Source organism: Dipodomys ordii, unplaced genomic scaffold (genome assembly GCF_000151885.1).
Source record: "Dipodomys ordii isolate 6190 unplaced genomic scaffold, Dord_2.0 Scaffold19, whole genome shotgun sequence".
Taxonomy (NCBI): domain Eukaryota; kingdom Metazoa; phylum Chordata; class Mammalia; order Rodentia; family Heteromyidae; genus Dipodomys; species Dipodomys ordii.
In genome coordinates this window covers 15,855,968-15,859,437 of record NW_012267235.1, presented here as the reverse complement: position 1 = coordinate 15,859,437, position 3,470 = coordinate 15,855,968, and the positions used below count along the sequence as shown (strand labels likewise).

General features: G+C 54.7%; 1 protein-coding gene across 2 annotated transcripts in view; it reads right to left on the bottom strand.

Annotated features, from left to right (window-relative positions):
• Positions 1–887, bottom strand: part of Atp2a3 (ATPase, Ca++ transporting, ubiquitous) — a 27,225-nt gene extending 26,338 nt beyond the window's left edge. For both annotated transcript variants that reach the window (XM_013013340.1, XM_013013342.1), the window contains exons 1-2: positions 798–887; positions 503–585 (exon numbers count right to left, since the gene is read on the bottom strand). The gene's annotated coding sequence lies outside the window, so the exon portion shown is untranslated. The remainder of the gene's footprint in view (positions 1–502; positions 586–797) is intronic.
• Between the last annotated feature and the right edge of the window lie 2,583 nt (positions 888–3,470).

The following is a 3,470-nucleotide window of genomic DNA, read 5'->3' as shown; positions in this document are numbered from 1 at the left end:
AAACCGGAAGTGGCGCTGTAGCTCAAGTGGTAGAGCGCTCGCCTTGAGCTGAAGAGCTGAGGGACAGCGCCCAGGCCCAGAGTTCAAGCCCCACGGCCGACCCAAAAAAAAAAGGATAGGGAGGAAAAGGAGGAGAAGGAGGAGAAGGAGGAAGAGGAGGAATAGGAGGAGGAGCAGGAGGAGGAGGAGGAAGAAGAGGAGGAGGAGGAGGAGGAGGAAGAGGAGGAAGAGGAGAGCTGCCTGACTTCCAGGACAGAAGATAGGATGGGGAGAGGGTGCAGATTGTGTGGAGGGAGGTGGGGTCCAGTGTGGAGCAGTGAGGTCCAGGCACAGGAAATAGATGTCCCGCAGGGCAGGGAATATTTGGGGGACCAGTGGAGTGGAGAGGTGTCCAAGGCCAAGTAGAGTGCAGCCCTGTGGCTCACAGCATGAGACAGCCCTGCTGGGCCCAGCTCTCCCAGCCAGGTGGCCCCGTCCCACAGGACAGCGGCTTCCCACTTACAAAGGAGACCAGGGCAGCCAGCAGCAGGATGCGCACCAGGAGATCCTCAAACTGCTCCAACACCAGCTCCCACAAGGACTTCCCTGGGAATAAGAACACACGTGAGGCTCAGCCCAGCCCCTACACACAAAGTGGGTAGCATCAATGCCTCCAGCCCCATTGCTTCCTGCAGTTCAGAGGGAACCAGAGGCCCACAGAGGCTTGGTTGTTTGTCCAAAGCCTCATTCTTGGAGAGAGAGTGAACAGCAATGTGATCTGACTGTGACCAAGACAAAGCTGTGTCCCCCAGCCTCACCTTCCTCCGTGGGTAGCTCTGCAGGGTCCAGGCGGCCACAGGAGCATGGGGAAAAGAGAGAGGATGGTTACACAGAGGGACTGAGGGGGTCTGCGCCCCCTCCCCATGGTGCCCCCCTGGGAGGAGCCTCACAGCCTTGAAGTCACAAATGGGATGGCTGGAGTCCAGGAGCATCCACCCTCTGCCCTACCTCACCTTGATCAAGCTGAGCTATGGTGGCATGGGGCCCTCAGAGCCAGGGGCGTCTTTCAGCCCCATCCTATATCACAGAAGGGAAACTGAGGCCTGGAGGAGAAAGGGGGCCCAAAAGTCACCAGTTCTCTTGATGGGCCCCCTCTGCATGGCCCTTCTTCGAATGGCCATGCAGTCCTGGCCAGAACACCCATGCTTCACTACCAAGTTCCCGGTTTACTGCTCAGGTTCCTGGGCCTTCCAGACAAGTGCCAGCCCCACACCCAAGGAACCCACAACCTTCTGCTGATCCTATCCCTCTAAGCCAGGCCTGCCGGGAGGCCTTTCTTGGCTCCATAGGCCCAGGTGGGGCAGATGCCCACTGCAGCTTACTTGCCAATTTTATCCCTTGCATTTCCGAGGGCACCTTTTGTATCAGCCGGAGCAGGCTGCCTCAGGTCCCTAAATTCTTTGCATCATCCCAAAAACCTTAAAGGAAAGCAAGGTGGTAATTTTCAATCCCGAGTGGCCAAGCAACTGGAACAAGGTCCCACAGCAGGAAGATCACTCAGTGGTTAAGTGGTCTGTGGGGGGCTGTTCAGAGAAGGCTCCCAATCTCAAGCTCAGCTCCGGCCTCTAATGCCTTAGGCCTTCCTGACAGCTCCCTGAGGGCCCACTTCCAGTGCCAGCTTCTGGACCCAGGGACCAGGTCCTACGTGCGTCCACCAACCTGGCCCTCAGGCCTCAGTGGGGCCTGCTTCGGTTTACCCACCTGGCCAGCTTGGGTCTGCACCTGGCAGCAACCCACAGAGAGCTACAAGCACCCAGTTGGGACTTCAGGGATGGGGGGGGGGGCGGGAGGGAAATGGGACATATAACCTAAAAATACACTTTCTAGCATTTTCTCTAAAGTCCTATTTTAAGCAACAGCTGACATTTTCCGTGGAAAATGTAATCTCCAGTGTCCTGCGTTGAGATTAAAATCAAACAGACGTTTTCCTTCTGATCTATTTAACTGAAGTGCACAGGAAAGGCTGGGGGAGGGCCAGGCCAGTTTCTGGGCCAATCCTGCCATGGAGCAGAGCCTTTGCAGGTGGTCTGACCATGCATGCCCCACCTTGAATCAGCATTGCCCATCACATTGCACAAGGCTCTACAGTCACCTTTTCAGTGCTCCTAACTAAGGGAGGAAGTTTATCTGCAGTCTCACTTAAATCCCTTCTGCTATATGGTGTGTGTGTGCATCATGCTCCCCAGGATACTTATTCTAGCCCAGTCAGGGCCTAAGATTAGGACACAGGTCTCTGGTCTCTACCTTGTTGCCTTCCATTTGCTCCTGGTGGAATGGGGGGGCGGGGGGTGCATGTCTCTCCAGTTTCCTTTTTCTATCTTCCCACCTGGAACTTCCCTCCTGTTTCCTGACCCACAATGAAGTGACAGGACCCATTCTTTAGAGGTCATCCCTGATATTTTTGGCTTCGTGAGTTTCCACCTGAAAGGGGCTGGCATAAGGTTCTCAAGAAGTTTCCTGTGCAGGATGGTTCTATGACCCTATCCAGCACAGGGCCATCAGCATGCATGGCCAGCCAGCACAGGAAATGCAGCACAGCTAGGTTGAAGGAGAATATTTCTAGTTTTACTTACCTCACTCATTCCAACTGAAGAAGCCACACAGGGGGCGGCGGGCGGGGGGAGTGGGGGGAGAAAGGGGTGGCTACCATGCTGGGCAGAGTAAGTCCAGACCTCTGACTCTCATGTCATTTGACAGCCCGTGAGGCAGGCAGAGCTCCTATTGGCTAAGCTGCCCTGGCACTCAGCAGAGTGAGTCATGACTCTGATCCTTAGGGGTTCCAGTTTAGAGGTCTGTGTGTGTATACTGGTCGTGGGGCTTGAACTCAGGGCCTGGGTGCTATCCCTAAGCTTTTTCACTCAAGGCTACCACTTTGAGCCATGGCACCACTTTGAGTTTTCTGGTGGTTAATTGGAGATAAGAGTCTCACAGACTTTCCTGCCTGGGCTGGCTTAGAACCATGATCCTCAGAAGTCAGCCTCCTGAGTAGCCAGATTACAGGTGTGAGCCTCCGATGTCTGGCTTTGTGTGTTGTTTTGAGACAGGGTTTAATTATGTCACCCAGACTGGCCCCAGATTATTTCATTATCTCCTGTCTCAGCCTCCCCAATGCTGTGATATAACTATCATCACCACTCCGGATCAGTTACTGAGTTTGGGGGCTGTTACTGCAACAACCTGTCTCCACCCCAGTCTGGATCTCACCTCAAGGCTCTCCATTTTCCCCTCCTGAGGAGACTCAGCGAGCCTCTCACATGAGAAGCCTGTAATCAACAGCGTTGATGGTCCTAGGAAGCAGCTGCCCCATGGGGAAGAGATGTCCACACCTACCTTGAAGGGCTATGGCCACCCAGAGCCATGAGCACCCACTATGTGCAAGCAGTGTTCCAGGGCCTTCTGCATGTCTCCAGAGGGCCAATGGAAAGACTCCA